Consider the following 19,549-nt stretch of genomic DNA (forward strand, 5'->3'; position numbering starts at 1 on the left):
AATGGCATACCTCTCTTGTATTAAGAGAGGTTTGGACTCCAGAGAGAGAGAGATATAATTTTGCCCCTAATCATTAGTAAGACCTCATCTGGAATATGCAGTTCAGTTTGGGGCTCCAGTTCTCAAGAACGATATTGGGGAACTGGAGAAAGTGCAAAGAAGGGCAACCAAACTGATAAGAGGCATGGAGGAGCTCAGCTATGAGGAAAGATTAGAGGAACTGAATCTATTCACTCTTGAGAAGAGGAGAATAAGGGGAGATATAATCAACATGTACAAATATATAAGTGGTCCATATAGTGAACTTGGTGTTGAGTTATTCACTTTACAGTCAACACTGAGGACAAGGGGGCACTCTTTACATCTAGAAGAAAAGAGATTTCACCTCCAAAATACAGAAAGGTTTCTTCACAGTATGAGCTGTGAAAATGTGGAATAGACTCCCTGCAGAGGTGGTTCTGGCCAGCTCAGTAAAGTGCTTTAAGAAAGGCCTGGATAGATACTTTCCTAAATGTACATAATATAACCGGGTACTAACATGTATAGGAAAAGTTGATCCGGGGAATATCCGATTATTAAAAGTCACTTGCTAAAAAAAAGTGTAGCTGCTCCTCTCCCCCTCCTCTCCTCGGCGCCGTCATAGCAACTATGGGCAACCGACCATGACAGCTTATGGCATGCGGGAGTTGCGCTGTGCTCTGCCATTGGCCAGCCAATCTTCTGGCACCTGCGTTGTGTCCTGGAAGATCGCTGGCAGGGAGGGGCCACCTGGGGCAAGAGGAGGAGTCGCCTAGGTGGCCAAAAAGAGGAAAGAGGAAGTGGGACAGGAAGCCCTACTAAAAATAAGGTACACCCCCCCCCCCCCAAAAAAAAATCACATGCCAAATGTGGCATGTCAGGGGGCAAGGAGTGCTTAAAGCGTAAGTTCCACTTTTGGGTGGAACTCCACTTTAAAAAGAGTAAACACAGTTGATTATTATTATTATTATTATACAGGATTTATATAGCGCCAACAGTTTGCACAGCGCTTTACATCAGGGGAGACAGTACAGTCACAATACAAATCAATACAGGAGGGATCAGAGGGCCCTGCTCAATAGAGCTTACAATCTTTGTTACAGTCAAGTGTAACAAAGGGTAGTAGCTGTGGGGGATGATCAGATGGACTCAAATGAAAATACAGATGTTAGGTGTGGGAAGGGTAAGCTTCTCTGAAGAGGAGGGTTTTCAGGGATCCTCTGAAAGCTAATAGAGAAGGAGATAGGTGGATAGATTGGGGTAAGGAGTTCCATAGGCTTGGAGAGGCTCTGGAAAAGTCCTGGAGACGAGCATGGAAGCAGGTGATGAGAGAACTAGAAGGTAGGAGGTCTTGAGAAGAACGAAGAGAATGATTAGATTGGTATTTAGAAAATAATTCAGTGATGTATCTGGGGGCAGAGTTGTAGATGGCTTTGTAGGTAATAGTTAGTAGTTTGAATTAATTTTTTTGGGTGAGCGGAAGCCAGTGGAGGGATTGACAGAGGGGAGTAGCAGAGACAGAGCGGTTGGTAAGGTGGATGAGTCTGGCAGCAGCATTCATGATGGACTGAAGGGGGGTTAGAGTATGCAGAGGTAAGCCAATGAGGAGGGAGTTGCAGTAATCAAGGCAAGAGATGACCAGGGAGTGAATTAAGAGCTTTGTGGTGTCATTGGTTAGAAAGGGGCGTATTTTGGAGATGTTGCGAAGGTTGAGGCGGCAAGATTTGGACAGTGATTGAACGTGAGGCTTAAAGGACAGTTCAGAGTCCAGGACTACTCCTAGGACCTTGACATGTGGGGATGGGCTGATAGTTGTGCCATCAATTTTGACAGAGAGATCAGGGGAAGAGGTACGTGGGGGAGGGAAAATGATAAGTTCCGTTTTGGATAGATTGAGTTTGAGGAAGTGGTGCGACATCCAAAGTGATATATCTGATAGTAAATTAGTGATACGTGAGGAAAATGAAGGAGTAAGTTGAGGGGTAGAGAAATAGATTTGAGTGTCATCAGCGTAAATATGGTATTGGAAGCTGTGGGAGGCTATCAGCTGACCCAGGGAGGGGGGGTAGATTGAAAATAGGAGAGGTCCAAGAACAGAACCTTGGGGGACCCCAACAGAGAAGGGAAGAGGAGAGGAGGAAGTAGAGTTGTAAGTAATGCTGAAGGTGCGGTTGGATAAGTAGGTAGAGAACCAGCGAAGAGTACAGTCAAGGTGTGGAGTTTTTTGAGGAGGAGTGGGTGGTCAACCGTATCGAAGGCGGCAGAGAGGTCCAGGAGTAGGAGCACAGAATAGTGTCCCTTAGTTTTGGCTGTTAGTCTATCGTTTGTTAGTTTTAGGAGAGCATTTTCTGTGGAATGTTGAGGACGAAATCCAGACTGAAGGGGATCAAGAAGGTTATTATCAGCAAGGTGGACACTCAGTCGGTTGTAGACTAGACATTCAAGGAGTTTGGATAAAAAGGGGAGCAAGGAGATGAGGCGTAGGTTGTCAAGATTGGATGGGTCCAGTGAGGGCTTTTTAAGTATGGGGCTGACTAGTGCTTGTTCAAAGAGTTAGGGAAGATGCCAGAAGAGAGGGAGAGATTGAAGATATGGGTTAGAGAGTATAGAATAAGCCAGAGAGTGAACGTAGCATTTGCGAGGAAACAGGATCCAGAGCGCAGGTGGGAAAGATGGACGTTAGCAAGTAATTTAGCGACCTTGTCTATAGCGGTGGGGTTGAAAGAGGGAAGTAATGACTGTACCTGCGTGCATGAGGTGTGAAATGCGAATTGTATCAATCTTCTGTTTGAAGTGATTGGCAATCTTCTGGCCGGTGATTGAGTTAGTGGGTGGAGGCAATGGAGGACGAAGGAGAGGGTTGAAGGTAGAGAAGAGTTGACGGGGACGGGATGATACGTTTTTAATGAGGGTGATGAAGTTGGTCTGCTTGGCAGCGAGGAGGCTGGAATTGTATATTTGGAGGGCAGATTTATACTGGACGAAGTCTTCCTGGGATTCACTCTTGCGCCACTGGCGCTCGAGAGCACGGCTGTGTTTTTCAGACTTCTAGTATCATCTGTTTGCCAGGGTTGAAGGGGACGGAGCCTTATTATGCGTGTAGTGAGGGGGGCCAGTCTGTCCAGTGATGCTAGAAGTGAAGTGTTGTAGACAGAAGTGGCTAGGTCAGTGCAGGACAGGGATGCGATTTTGTCATAGAGGTGGTCAGTCAGAAAGTGTAGAAGAGAAGTGTTGATATGATGAAGGTTTCTATGAGTAATTGTTAGGCATTTGGAGGGAGAGGAGATGGAGGAGAGGGAGAGAGTGAAATTAATAAGGTAGTGATCAGAGAGGGAAAAAAGAAAGAGAGAGAAGGCGCCTCAGGATTAGTGCATGTAAAACTTTAATCATACAAAAGTACAGCATCCACTTACAGTGAAGTAGCAGAAGAACGGCATGTTAAAGAAAAGTCCCTTAGGTGTTGTCAGTCCGCGCTCGATGGTGGAGATCGCCTGTTGTTTTTTTCCGGGTGGTTCAATCCAAAAACGATCATGCAGTGAGATCCAGCAGGTTTACTGCAGCGTTGTGGATGGGTTTGGAGGAAAAAACGTAGGCCGTGGTGACGTCACTAGCATCCTAGTGACGTCACCGCGGCCTAAGTTTTTTCCTCCAAACCCATCCACAACGCTGCAGTAAACCTGCTGGATCTCACTGCATGATCGTTTTTGGATTGAACCACCCGGGAAAAAAACAACAGGCGATCTCCACCATCGAGCGCGGACAGACAACATCTAAGGGACTTTTCTTTAACATGCCGTTCTTCTGCTACTTCACTGTAAGTGGATGCTGTACTTTTGTATGATTCAAATTTTACATGCACTAATCCTGAGGCGCCTTCTCTCTCTTCCTTTTTTCTGTATATTGGAGCTCTGCTTTTATCTCCCCAACTTGTGAAGGCTCTGCCCCGGATTATAGACTGTCACCATCTGCTTCTGCAAAGGACTGCATCCCTTTCACCATAACCATGCTCCCTGCTCCAGCCCAATTCTAAGGTTCATTTATTTGTCATTTTATTTGTCATTTTATTTTTGTTCCATGCCTACAAACCCACACACAGGAAGGTTTTTTTATGCATTTCGATTCATTGTTAGCCACTTCTTTTTCATTGTGTTTTCAGCGCCACTATCCAATTTTTTTGTGATCAGAGAGGGGGTAAGGATAGTTGGAGGGGTTGCATGGAATGCATAGGTGGTAAAAGACAAGGTCAAGGGTATTGCCTTCAGAGTGAGTAGGAGCATGTATCCATTGCTTCAGATCAAAATAGGTGGTTAGACTGAGAAGTTTGGGAGTTGCAGAAGTGTTAGCATTAGTAGGGATGTTGAAGTCGCCAAGAATGATTGTGGGGATTTCAGAAGAGAGAAAGTAGGGTAGCTAGGCAGAGAAGTCATCAAGAAAGGAGGATACTGGACCAGGGGGCAGGTAGATCACAGCTATCCTTAGAGAAACTGGAGAGGAGAGACAAATGCAATGTGCCTCAAATGAGGAGAGTGCCAGAGAGGGAGGTGGGTGAAGTACCTGAAAGGTGCTATGTGGGGCTAAAAGGATTCCAACACCCCCTCCTTTGTGTCCACTGGGTCTGGGGGAGTGAGTCAAAAGAAGACCACCCTGGGATAGAGCAGCAGAAGACGCAGTGTCAGATTCGTGAAGCCAAGTTTCAGTAATCGTGAGTCGATTAAATGAGTTAGCGATAAAGAGATCGTGGAGGGAGGTGAGTTTGTTACAGACAGAGCGAGCGTTCAAAAGGGTGCAAGAGAAAGGGTGTCTGGTCTTGGGAAGAAGAGAAATGGGAACTAGATTGTGTGCATTGCGGCTGCATCCAGAGGGTGTAGGGTAATGGGTGCGTTGAGCACAGTTAGATGAAGGAGAGCCAGGGTTTGGGGAGACATCACCAGAGGATAATAGAAGCAGAAGGGTGAGGGAGGTAGTTGATTGATAATAAATGGCTTCAGCCAAACACTAACCATGAGTGAAAGAAAAGTTTTCGTGTTATTCATATTCTCAGAAAAATGACCAAGAAATCATAAATTCTGCCAGGGTATGTAAACTTATGAGCAAAACTGCATATCCTGAAAGTGTAGCAGCTGTTCTCTTACATAAAGCAATTGGAATTTTAGGTTTTGTGCCCTTTTAAAATGAAAACACAAAAATACCTGTAGGCCATAAAAGTGATAAAACTGTGCGCAGCTAATAGAGTATGACGTACTCAATGCATGCAGACTTAAACCTGGTCTGTTTTAAAGAAACATTTCATACTTTATTTCCAACAATCTTATCTCTTGTTGTGCTTTTTGGCCTGAAACAACTATTACGGCATGCACCTGTGTATTAAATCACAAAAACCTGCTAAGACCCATTCATTCTACAATAATTTTCCAAGTACGCCCTACAATGTATGTTATACATCAAGGTAAAATTAAATCCTTTGCTAATACAATTCTCACTCATTTAATCCAAAGTATATTTGCTGTTGGTTAATGTTCTCTTAAAGCATAGGTCCACACAAAAAGTGAACCTCCGCTTTTCGGACCCCCCCCCCCCCCCCCCTGGTGTCACATTTGTCACCTTTCAGGGGGGAGGGGGGTGCAGATACCTGTATAATACAGGTATTTGCACCCACTTCCGGGAACCCCCCTCCCGCTGTCTTCTGGGAAACACACTGGTCCCAGGAGACAGCGGGGACCAGTGAGGACGGGCCGCACTGCTCACGCTTGCGCAGTAGGGAACCGGGCAGTGAAGCCGCAACGCTTCACTTCCTGATTCCCTCAACAAGGATGACGGCGGGGGCAGCCGAAAGATGAGCGATTGCTCAGCCTCGGCTGCCGACATCGCGGGCGTGCTGGACGGGTAAGTGTCCATTTATTAAGAATCAGCAGCTACAGTATTTGTAGCTGCTGGCTTTTAATATTTTTTTTTTGTGGGACCTCCGCTTTAAATCCTATATATAGGAGAGCTGTACAGAAATTAATGCAAAAGTGGGATAACCTTTTTATTACTTAACTTACATAAGTTATTCAAATATTACTGGTTGATAGAGTAATGCTTCCTCAATCTCTTCCTCAGTTATATCTGTAAGACTATATACATTTAGCCAGGTTTTTTTTCGCTCAGAAAAATAAGTGCTGGGACTCAACCACGCCCCCTGCAGAACAGCCCCGAATGGTGGGTTTGGCCCCACCCACGCCCATAATGGGAAAAATAATTCAAGCAAGAAAAATGGCTGCAGAAAATGCACGGAACTAGCACACAGGTGATCAGCAAAACGTCCAGGGCACCCTCCTCACCCATCAGACATATTCAACCAATGCAAGAGGGGGGAGTGAGGGGGAGGTGAGAAAGAGAGAGGGGTAATAGAGAGATCTGATGATGCCAACATTAGTATTAATCACAGGAAAATTAGGCAGCCGCGAGGCCCCCGTGAGTGCGAGGACATAGGCGACCGCCTAATTAGAGAGCCGCCTCTGCTCCCCATGCTGTTGAAGATTGCAGATAATAGCTAGTCAATGATTGTACAGGTCACCAAAATGTCTTCTCTCTGTAAAATTCATCTGCACATGCATGGACAGGAGACATAACCTCCATATACATAACCAGTTTCTATACACAAACAAGCAATATTTAAGGACTTCTTTTTGTCAGGATATTTGACCCAGTGTACCAGAGAAACTCTCCAAAGTACCTCTTCAGATCCAACGTGTGATCTTAAGTATTTTTTGGACCGTAAAGTAGAAATAAAAAAATTACTTTGATCATAAAGCGGAACAAAAAATTGATTTTGACCTTTAATACAGTTCACTCCTCATATAATTACAAGCCTAATACTTGATGCTTGACTCAGTCTGTCTCTGACTAGTGTTTCCCTAAAACATTCAGTCTCATTCTCCCTCTGGAAACACTGAAGCCTTCCGACATTTACATGTTGCCTTGTTTGAAGGTTTGCATTAGCAGAATGCCTTACAAAGGAAATTGCACACATACCAGGCCCAGGACAGCTGGAGAGGTGGGGACGGAGGAGCTTGGTAGTCCCTGCTAACTTGGATTTCCATGAGGAAGTGATTCCAGTGTGTCTGAAAGATGGTTTTGGGTAATTACACATTTTTACGGTAAAAGGAGAGGGATGGTTTCAAAGTTAACATGCGATTCTTTTGATGCATAATAACTCACTCTGGCAGCCGAGTTTAAACCACCTCCAAGCCTACTGTAGAGTGGAATGTCTGCAATGAGAACGAATGGGCAACAACATTGTGGCATGTGCTCAAACACCGTGCAATGCTGAAGCCAGAATGAGAAACAAATACTTCAAAAGCTAAATTTATCTCTTTTTGCATTTCTTAACCATTCTATCCCTCCTGTCTGTCTATTTCACCTATCTGTCTTTGTGGATATTTTAATCTATCTATCTATCTATCTATCTATCTATCTATCTATCTATCTATCTATCTATCTATCTATCTATCTATCTATCTATCTATCTATCCATCCAGCTCTCTATCTATCCCAAGTTCAGGAGTTATGACTATCTCCTATTTGAGAGTGTATCTAACCAGCCCAATAACATCAAGTGATGCCCCCAATTCTGAGGTTTACTTGTTAAAAATGGGCTGCCTTTGACCTTAGGGTAATTTAGTCACTCAGTACCTTGAGGATAGAACTGCATATGTGCCACTATCACTATCAAGTCAGATTCCCAATGGATTCTTGATCGCAGTGGCGGCTGGTGCTCAAAATTTTTAGGGGGGCGCAAACAAAATGAAAAAAAAAAGACAATTGCAGCCTCACTGTGCCCATCAAAGGCAGCCACTGTGCCCATCAAATACAGCCACTGTGCCATGCCATCAATTGTCGCCACTGTGCCATCAATTGTCACCACTGTGCCATCAATTGTCACCAATGTGCCATCAATTGTCACCACTGTGCCCATCAATTGTCACCACTGTGCCATGCCAAACGCAGCCACTGTGCCATCAAATGCAGCCACTGTGCCATGCCATCAATTGTTACCACTGTGCCCACATAAATTGTCGCCACTGTGCCCACATCAATTGTCCCCACTGTGCCCACATCAATTGTCCACACTGTGCCCACATCAATTGTCCCCACTGTGCCCACATCAATTGTCCCCCACTGTGCCCACATCAATTGTCCCCCCACTGTGCCCACATCAATTGTCCCCCCCCCCCCTGCCCGGCACTTACCTTTTTGGGGTTCGCCATCCTCCTTCCACGGTCCCTCTATGTCTTCTGCAGCCCTCGATGATGCTTCAGCCAATTAGGTTACTGATAACCAGAATCAGTGAACCTGATTGGCTGAGACGGCCATCAGTCTTATCCAAGTGACGTAGCCCACTACGTTCCGAGGATAAGACATCCGGGAGCTGAAGGGCTGTACTAGGCACTTCCGCACAGCCAACCAGCTGTCCTTATTCAGATAATCGGCGCCCAATGTCCGGTTATCTAAACAGGCTGGCCACAATAACATACACTCATGCAATGCATGAGTGTATGTTATTTGCTATTTGCACGGCGCTGCAAAACAAATTTAAAGGCCCCGTTTTTTTTTTTTTATGACTACAGGAGGGGGGGGGGGGGGGGGGTGCCACTGCTTGATCGTTCCGAAGATCTATTTGAAGAAACACAATATATGTGTGAAACTTTGTCACCCTTTCGTCTGTGTCATAGTCCGGGTGGCAACCTTTCAATAAACCTGTTGGACAGATGTTGGTGTGCAGCTAATCATGACTGCTGAGCCGCAATGAGCCCAGGTACAATTAACTGTAACATACTGTAGATGTATATAAAACCTTCCCCCTTGCCCGCTCACCCTAGTAAATAAACACACTTACAACCATTAGGTTGGAAAGGGCAAGGCCACAGCTTTATTAAAGGGGTTGTAAAGGTAAAAAAAAAAATTCCCTAAATAGCTTCCTTTACCTTAGTGCAGTCCTCCTTCACTTACCTCATCCTTCCATTTGGCTTTTAAATGTCCTTATTTCTTCTGAGAAATCCTCACTTCCTGTTCTGTCTGTAACTCCACACAGTAATGCAAGGCTTTTACCCTGGTGTGGAGAAAGCCTCTTGAGGGGGGAGGGGGCGAGCAGGAGGGTCAGGACACTCTCTACTTTGCAGATAAAGGAGCTGTGTGTTAGTGGGCGTCCTGACACTCCTGCTCGCCCCCTCCCCCCTCAAGAGGCTTTCTCCACACCAGGGTGAAAGCCTCGCATTACTGTGTAGAGTTACAGACAGAAGAACAGGAAGTGAGGATTTCTCAGAAAAAATAAGGACATTTAAAAGCAAAATCGATGAGGTAAGTAAAGGAGGACTGCACTAAGGTAAAGGAAGCTATTTAGGGGGGAAACAATACTTTTACAACCCCTTTAAATCCAAACATAACATGTGAACACTTTCAACCAGTGCCAGTCACTGTTTCAAACAGAGCCAGTTGTACTGTGAGCACACAATTCCAAAAAGGGGGGGCTGTCCTTACCATAAGTGCTGGACAGGCTTCCGATTTTCATCAAGGGCATAGCCCAATTACAGCCATCTTATGCTGGCAAGGTCAAAAAAACGCAGCAAGCTGTGACATACCATAGAAAAAAGGGACGTGAGGGGGGAAGCTCTTCCAAACACGTTTCTTAAAAGACCCAGAATTCCCTGGGGCAATACTTTTACCGAGCTCAGGCCCAGCCCACCTAACAACCAATTCTTGGTGACCACTCAGCCACCTTGTCCTGTACCTGGCCATTTCCCCATCAGTCAAGGCTCTCTTTCCCTAAGGGGCTCAAGAGGCCTACATTTCTATTTGGTCTTCTTGATAGATCTGCCCACCATTAAGCTAGTCACTGGGGTCTCAATATCCACCATTATTAAGTCATAACATGGGAGTAGTAATTTATTGAGTGATCTTTGGGGTATAGAGGGTCTGGGGCAAATTGCACACATCACACAATCCATGTGGGTTGGTATATGGATTACAAGAAAAATGGTCGGCACTCGGGATAGCATCCAAAAATAATCTTCCTTTATTGGAAAATTTAGCTGTACATGCTTTTTCAATAAAGTAAGATTATTTTTGGATGCTATCCTGAGTGCTGACCATCTTTCTTGTGATCCATGTGCTATAGATGTGTCGGCAGCCTTAGACTGGGTGAAGCTGTTATGCATGAAGGTTTCATATGGGTTGGCTAGAGAAAAACTAATGGCGAGAGCAGGGCTAGAGAAAAGGAAAGAAGAGAAAGAGAAGAAATCCAGTATTCCTGTTAGCTCATGGATGCTTAAACAGATTGGCCCGGATTCACGTAGAATGGCGTATCTTTGTGCGGGCGTAATGTATCCTATTTACGTTACCTTTTCCGCAACTTTTACAGGCAAGTGCCGTATTCTTAAAAGAAAGTTGCGGCGGCGTAGCGTAAATAAAATGTGGTAGATGTGGGCGTGTGTTATGTAAATTTTATGTGACCCCACGTAAATGACGCTTTTTACGAACGGCGCATGCGCCGTCCGTAAAAGTATTCCAGTGCGCATGCTCCAAATTAACCCTTAAGAAGCCACGCAAACGACGTAAAATTTTCAAAATTCGACACGGGAACGACGTCCATACTTAACATTGATACGCCGCATGTACGCCTCATATAGCAGGGGTAACTTTACGCCGGGAAAAGCCTAACGTAAACGGCATATCTGTACTGCGTCGGCCGGGCGTACGTTCGTGAATTCGCATATCTAGCTGATTTACATATTTCTAGGCGTAAATCAGCGTACACGCCCCTAGCGGCCAGCGTAAATATGCAGTTAAGATCCGACGGCGTCAGAGACTTACGCCGGTCGGATCTAATACAAATCTATGCGTAACTGATTCTAAGAATCAGGCGCATAGATACGACAGCTCAGACTCAGAGATACGACGGCGTATCTGGAGATACGCCGTCGTATCTCCTTTGAGAATCCGGGCCATTGTGAATTAAAAAAATGTTGGTAAAGGAAGAAAGTATGGGAAATAGAGGGGTTCATGTACAATGTACTGCAATGAATAACAAGCTCTGGATTGATCTCAACCTCTCTGCGGAGCCTCTCACTCTTGAAATATCCCCATTCTTTGGAAAAGGATGTCTGTAATATTTCAAAAACAGAAGCATATACGAATTTGAAATAAAGCATTACGATACATATAGAGTAGATAGTATAAGTCACAAGAGGTGTAGGAGCAGTTAAAAAATTTAGTTTTTGCATATATATCCCTCAGGGTCCTTGGGTAAGCTCATACTTCTGTCTGACCAGGCCTCTGCAGTGAAAGGTGCCCTTTAAGAAAACTTTTCATAAGAATGAATTGGACATGCCTCATCAATATCACAGAGTATGGTCCTATCATTTATTTATCATTCCTATCATTTATTTATACTCAACTATTATATGTGTAGCGCTCACCCCCGAAGGATCCGCTGAATAGAATAGGGATGGCCTGTTACCTCTATGGCTCCGATGTCTTGGGTAGTTGAGAGTAGCAATGATGGAATGTCCAAACAGCAGGGTGTCTTTCTTGTGCTTTTATTTTTGCCCAACACGGCAAACAGTAAAACTTGAGGTAGATAGATCAAAGATGGAGGAGGAGGAATGGCAGATTCAGGCCTAAGTGAACGGAATCAGTCCTGCTTCCAACGTCACTTTACTTTCGTCGCCACTCCAGCCGGAGTGGGTATAGTGTACCTGGACAGGCCTCTCACACCGACCTGGCAGCCAGAGTATCATTCGGGAAACTTGAGGGAAACAAGCCTCTGCCACAGACCCTTCCCTAGAACGTAGATCATGGAGAAGATTCTCCTCAGAAGTATTTGATGCCTGAATCTCCCTCAGGTAATTCTCAACTTGGTCACCGACTGACAGGTGGCTGGCATCCAACCTTTTCAGTGTCCAGTTACCTCAAATGCAGCCTCACCAGTGCTCATCAATGCAGCCTCACCAGCGCCCATCAAATACAGCCTCACCAGCGCCCATAAAATGCAGCCTCACCTGTGCTCATCAATGCAGCCTCACCAGCGCCCATCAATGCAGCCTCACCAGCTCCCATCAAATACAACCTTACCAGCGCCCATCAAATGCAGCCTCACCAGTGCTCATCAATGCAGCCTCACCAGCACCCATCAAATACAGCCTCACCAGCACCCATCAATGCAGCCTACCAGCTCCCATCAATGCAGCCTACCAGTGCCCATCAATGAATGTTTGCTTGCTTCCATTCATTCGGGAGTCAAGAAACAGACACAGTCCTCTGCCGTCGCTGCTCCTCTGACACTATGTGCTAATGGAGCGGTGCCTGCCTGCTGATGCTAAGACTTAGTTGCTTGCTGCAAAGAGAAGAGAGTAGGAACACCAGTGGCCGGGCGCCCTAGGCAGCAGTGCGCCCTAGGCGACTGCCTAGTTTGCCTAGTGGTAGCACCGGCCCTGGCTGTGGTTGGAGCTTGCACAGGTCTAAGGCCTCCCTCCCCATCAGTACCTGACAGTGCTAGGACCAGGCTATTGGCTGCTCCAGTTTCAAGACCTGCATTGTGGGAAAAACAGGGGGTAGTCACACAAGCAGTTTTTCCACATAACTAATATAGGGTGCTTCTCTGTACTTCAGGTGACCAAACAGAGCGATGGACATATGAGGATGGTATATCTGGAAAGGTGGTAAAAATGTAGGGCCCATTCAAGCCTATGTGTTGCAGTAGTGTGTGCATTATTGCAACAGATAGTTATCAGTCAATTGAAGTTTCATTCAATTTCAACGGCATTTGAAAGTACCTTTGATGCAGCACAACTCAACACGATTTGCCAAAAATGGTGCAAATCCAATTTAATGTGAATTGGCTCTTAAAGCTCAATTGCAACCTCCCCCCCCCAATTCCTCTGACACCATACCACCCTCGTAGCTCCCTAGTACTATTTTTGGAAAAATTATTGGATCGTACCCTCACCAGCTGTCTTTGTTCTAGTCAAGTGATATGGGATGCTCTTTGTCTCGTCATCCACTTCATCTTTTTGTCCTCTCCAGCATCTGAGAACATCGCTCATGTATGATATGAGTGAAGCTCTCTGCAGCATTCACCTGAGAGCCCAGGGCAGTTTGAGGAGATGCCTCCAGGGGGCATGTTCTTGCACCCTGGGCCCACGGGAAGTGTGTTGAATCATGCTGGGTGCCATTCAACCTGAATGAAAAAACAGGCTTCGGGATAAAGTGGGGCATCTGCGGGGCACTGTGCAGGGAGGAGCTGCATTTTAATAAAATTAATTCTCATGCAACCACCACGTCTAATTATTGGTAGCTGCAATAAATACAATTTTTGGTTTGAGTTTAATATTGCTTTAACCACTTCACGCCCGGCATATAACAGATCGACGTCCGGCAAGTGGTTCTGTTCAGGACAGATCCTAGGCAGGGTGCACAGGGTGCATTGCACCCAGGTGCCTGCAGAGGTGGGGGCGCCAAAGTGGCAGAGTTCTCCCCTCCCTTCTCTCCTTGTTTGTGTCCGTCCATAACTAGTGTTCTGAGCATAGGTGTGTGTCCGTCCAGAACTGATGTGTCTCTGACCATCTCTTTTACTATCTGCAGTCTCTGATCATCTCTTGTTCTGTGTCTGCAGCCTCTTATCATCTCCTGTATTATGTCTGCAGTCTCTGACTGTCTCCTGTACTTAGGGTGACCACATTTCCAAACTGCTATTCAGGGACCACCCTCCCAAAAATCATCTTGTGTGATGTGCCAAATCACAGCACAGCCGGTGCGGCGGGTGCGCGCTCTACCCAGATACACTGATCACGCCCGAAAAAGGCCGTTGCACCACCACTTCACTCACTGACAGTACTTGTCCTGGCCAGCCGAGACCTGTGGAGGCCTTTTTTCGGGGCATCAGATGGTCCTGTGGGGGTGGCTGTGTCAGTTTCATTCTGGGACACTGTATTGTCCTGGAATGAAGGTGCCCGGGACAGACCCACAAAATGCGGGACTGTCCCAGGCAATCTGGGACACGTGGTCACCCTACTTGTACTATGTCTGCAGTCTCTGACTATCTCCTGTATCATGTCTGTAGTATGTCTGGGGGTCTTTCTAACAGACTCTCTAACAGAAGCCCTCCCTGTGTCCATCAGAGAGGCCCCCAACTGTCAGAGGCTTCTTACCACATGATCAGCTGTGACCAATCACAGCTAATCATCGCGTGAACCAGGAAGTGCTGGTAAACGGCATTCCTCGGTTCGCCCTGACAGAGAGAGCCAATCGGCGGCTCTCCCTGTCAGAAGGGGGGGGGTCTGTGCTGATAATCAGCACAGTGATTATCAGCACCGCCCCATCAGATGTGCCAATCAGCTACCAATTAGTGCCCAAATAAAAAAAGTCTGCAAGTGCCCACCACAGTACAAATCAGTGCCCACCACAGTGCCAATCAGTGCCTATTACAGTGCCAATCAGTGCCCAGCAGTAAAGCCTGTCAGTAAAACATCAGTACCTCATCATCAGTGCTGCCCATCATTGCCACATGTTAGTGCCAATCAGTACCACCTATCAGTACCAATGCTGCCTGTCAGTGCCCATCACAGACGCCTGTCAGTGCCCATCACAGCAACCTGTCAGTGCCCATCAGTGCCCATTAGTGCCGCCTGTCAGTGCCACCTATCTGTGCCCATCAGTGCCACCTATCAGTGTCCATCAGTGCCACCTATCAGAGCCCATCAGTGCTGCATATCAGTGCCGCCTATCAGTGCCCATCAATTCTACATATCAGTGCCCATCAGTGCCACCTTATCAGTGCCGCTGCATCAGTGCCCATCAGTGAAGGGGAAAACAAAAATTTATGACAGAAACTAATGCCGCGTACACACGATCGTTTTCATCAGACCAAACTGATCGTGTGTGGGCCCCATCGGTTATTTATCCATCGGTTAAAAAATGTGAAACTTGTTTTAAAATGAACCGATGGATACCTAACCGATAGAAAAAAAAACGATCGTTTGTAGGCACGTCCAACGGTTAAAAAAACACGCATGCTCAGAATCAAGTCGACGCATTGAACTTCGTTTTTTTCAGCACGTCGTTGTGTTTTACGTCACCGCGTTCTGACACGATCAGTTTTTTAACTGATGGTGTGTAGGCACGACTGACCATCAGTCAGCTTCATCAGACCGTTCTCATCGGATTGACCGATCGTGTGTACAGGGCATTAGAAAAACATATTTTTTTTTTCAAAAATGTTGGTCTTTTTTAGTTTGTTTAGCAAAAAATTTAAAACCCCAGAGGAGATCAAATACCACCAAAAGAAAGCTCTATTTGTTGGAAGAAAATGTAGTTTGGGTACAGTGTAGCATGACTGCGCAATTGTGATTCAAAGTGTGACAGCGCTGAAAGCTGAAAATTGTCCTGGGCAGGAAGGGGTGAAAATGCCTGGTATTGAAGTGGTTAATTATACATGGACACAGCACATGTTCACTTTAAGGGTCTAATTATTTTTTTTATATAAAAACAAACTAAAAGGGAAAAATGCTGGACTTTACAAGCTAATAAAAACTGACATTTTAGAAATACAGCAAAAGAACAAATTGTTTCAGTGGTGATATGCACAATGTTTTCAGCATCTCATTCTAGATGTTATTATTGGGTATTCAAGATTTTGTTCCAAAGTTGTCTTGTATTATTTTTTCCCCAGTAATCTTTATAGATTATTTGAACCTTTACCTTGAATTCATGTCCTTAGAAGTCCCTCTGATTTCCATTTATTGGGTGTACATATCGAGCCGTCTGGCAGGCACACAATTGTACATTTTAGATGTTAAATTATAGCTATGTGAATACTATGTCAGCTTGTGTATAAGATGCCAAACAGCTGTTCAAAGGAAAAAATGGTGATCTTTATAAAGGTGATTCCAGGCAACAAGTAAAATCAATCAGTCAACTGCTAATGCTGTTTGGGAAACAAAACAGTTGTAATCGGGGCCTCATAGCCAAAACAGGCCGTGGCATAGGGTGGTAGAACTGCCAGGGGCAGCAGAAGCCACCCGAACATCATATATAGGTAGATTCAGAGACATTGGTGTAAACTTGCAGCGTCGTAGCTTAGCGTGTTTAGGCTACGCCGCCGTAAGTTAGCGAGGCAAGTACTTGATTCTCAAAGTACTTGCCTGCTAAGTTACGGCGGCGTAGCCTAAAGCGGGCGGGCGTAAGGGCGCCTAATTCAAATATGTGTAAGGGGGCGTGTTTTATGTTAATTGGGCTTGACCTTATGTTTTTGATGTTTTTCTTCAACTGCGCATGCGCCGGGCGCCTACATTTCCTAGTGTGCATTGCGGCTAAGTACGTCGCACGGGCCTATTGATTTCGATGTGGACGTAAACGACGTAAATCCCTATTCACGGACGACTTACGCAAACGACGTAAAAATTTTGAATTTCGACGCGGGAACGGCGGCCATACTTAACATTGGCTACGTTACCTAGGGCCTAGCTCTAACTTTAGGCGGCCTATCTCTTACGTAAACGGCGTAAATGTACTGCGTCGGCCGGGCGTACGTTCGTGAATCGGCGTATCTACTAATTTACATATTCTACGCCGACCGCAATGGAAGCGCCACCTAGCGGCCAGCCTCAATATTGCAACCTAAGATAGGACGGCGCAAGCCGTCGTATCTTAGATATGTTTAAGCGTATCTCTGTTTGAGAATACACTTAAACATAAGTCGGCGTAGATTCTGAGTTAGGTTGGCTTATCTACTGATAAGCCGGCCTAACTCTACCTGAATCTACCTAATAGTTTACAGTCAGTAACACATTCCTCTAAATAATAAAGCTTTCCCGACTGCCACAATGCCTGCCAGTGCGAGCTGGCCAGGTCACCATTGTTCAGGTCCTGCACATTGGTGAACATACAGTTCATCTGTTCTGGGTACGTACACTTCCAACTAAACTGCAAACAGATCAGGGATGTTAATCAAAAAGTACAAAGTGTGGTGGGACTTTAACCCCTTCCATACAGGGCATTTTCACCCCCTTCCTGCCCAGACCAATTTTTAGTTTTCAGCGCTGTTACACTTTGAATGACAATTGCGTGGTCATGCAACACTGTACCCAAACTAAATCTTTATGTCCCCCCCCCCCCACAAATAGAGCTTTCGTTTGGTGGTATTTGATCATCTCTGCGTTTTTTATTTTTTTTGCGCTATAAACAAAAGAAGAGCGACATTTAAAAAAAAAACACAATATTTTTTACTTTTTTTTTAAATAAATATCACAATTTAAAAAAAACAACAACTTTTTTTTCCCTCAGTTTAGGCCGATACGTATTCGTCTACATATTTTTGGTATAAAAAAAATCGCAATAATCGTATATTGATTGGTTTGCGCAAAAGTTATAGCGTCTACAAAATAGGTGATAGATTTATGGCATTTTTCTTTTATTAATTTTTTTACTAGTATTGGCGGCGATTTGCGATTTTTTACTGCGACCGGGACATTGCAGCGAACACATCGGACACTTTTGACACGTTTTTGGGACCATTCACATTTATACAGCGATTAATGCTATAAATATGCATTGATTACTGTGTAAATGTCACTGGCAGGGAAGGGGTTAACCACTAGGGGGGCGCTGAAGGGGTTAATATGTTCCCTAAGGTGTGTTCTAACTGTAGGGGGAGGGGACTCTCAAGGGGAGGAGACCAATGTGTGTTCCTCTGTACTGGGAACACACATTGGTCTCCTCACCGCTGACAGGAGGTGGATCTGTGTGTTTACACACACAGATCCACACTCCTGCCGTGATTACTGGCAATCGCGGGTGCCCAGCGGCAATCGCGGCAGCTGGGCACCCGTGCTGGGTCACGAGCGCTGCCACGGGCGCACGCCCTAGATCCCTGGGAACACAGGACGTCATATGACGTTCACCCGGATCGGCGAGGGGTTCCTGCTGCCGTCATTTCCCTATGGCGCAGTATGGAAGGGGTTAAAGGGGTTGTAAAGGTAAAAAAATGTTTCCCTAAATAGCTTCCTTTACCTTAGTGCAGTCCTCCTTCACTTACCTCATCCTTCCATTTTGCTTAGAAATGTCCTTATTTCTTCTGAGAAATCCTCACTTTCTGTTCTTCTGTCTGTAATTACACACCGTAATGCGAGGCTTTCTCCCTGGGGGAGGGGGCGAGCAGGAGTGTCAGGATGCCCACTAACACACAGCTCCTTTCTCTATCTGCAAAGTAGAGAGTGTCCTGACTCTCCTGCTCGCCCCCTCCCCCCTCAAGAGGCTTTCTCCACACCAGGGATTTTTTCTAATGCGAATGCAAAAATGATTGCGAATTTTCGATAACTGTGGTAGGAGAACTCTGATTGTCTCTGATGCAAAAGGGGGGGGCTTTGTGTATGTTTCTGTTATGAATATTTGTATGTTTGATATTATTTTTTTTTGTAAGAAGGAAAAAATTGCGCATACCTTAAAAAAAGGGGAGAATACAGCAGCAACTCAAAAATGTTATACAACATAAATTAATACAAGACAGAAAATGGAGTCGCTCTACAAGAATAAAAAATATGTCTAGTGACAAGACATGTGGGCAAATTATAAAATAAGCAAGCGCAAATAACTTGTGAAATACACAGTGAAACAAATATATAAAGAAATATAGTCCCAATAATAGAAAAATAATCTTTCATAAAAATGTCTTTGATATGTGAAGTGAAAAAAAGTCCAAAGCATGCAGCATGAACGTGTTCAATCTTCAAGGTGTTTGATTGACAAACGGCTGTGACAGATGGATAGAGTAAAGAATCACCACCAATGCAAAACACTTTTTATTTTCTATTGTAAAATATCACGAATATTCTGAGCCAATCAGAGTGCTCCTTCCGCATTTGCCGAATATTCGCAATTATTTTGTATTGTAAAATATCAAGAATATTCTGAGCCAATCAGAGTGCTCCTTCCGCATTTGCCGAATATTCGCAATTATTTTGTATTGTAAAATATCAAGAATATTCTGAGCCAATCAGAGTGCTCCTTCCGCATTTGCCGAATATTCGCAATTATTTTGTATTGTAAAATATCACGAATATTCTGAGCCAATCAGAGTGCTCCTACCGCAGTTATCGAAAATTCGCAATTATTTTCGCATTCGCAATAGCGAAAATTCGCAATCATTTCATTTCGATAAAATATCACGAATATTCGAATTTAGCGAATATATCTCGAATATTCGACTATATATTCGAGATATATCGCGAAATCGAATATGGCGTATTCTGCTCAACACTAACCAGCTAAGTAAAAAAATAAAATTAGGAAAGCCACCAGGAGGCCAATGGTAACACTAATGGTAGTGTGTCAGGAGCGTATAGCACCAGGGTGGATTTTATTTAAATCATTATTTATATCACTATATCATTTTTAAAGAGCAACTGTCCTCTATGTCCCGCAGTGGCTCCTCCTCTGACCCGCTGTTGACTCACCGACAGTCTCATTCACTTTAATGGGATGGCTGGTGATGCGGCAG

The sequence above is a fragment of the Rana temporaria genome, chromosome 1, assembly GCF_905171775.1.
Source record: "Rana temporaria chromosome 1, aRanTem1.1, whole genome shotgun sequence".
Lineage (NCBI taxonomy): Eukaryota > Metazoa > Chordata > Amphibia > Anura > Ranidae > Rana > Rana temporaria.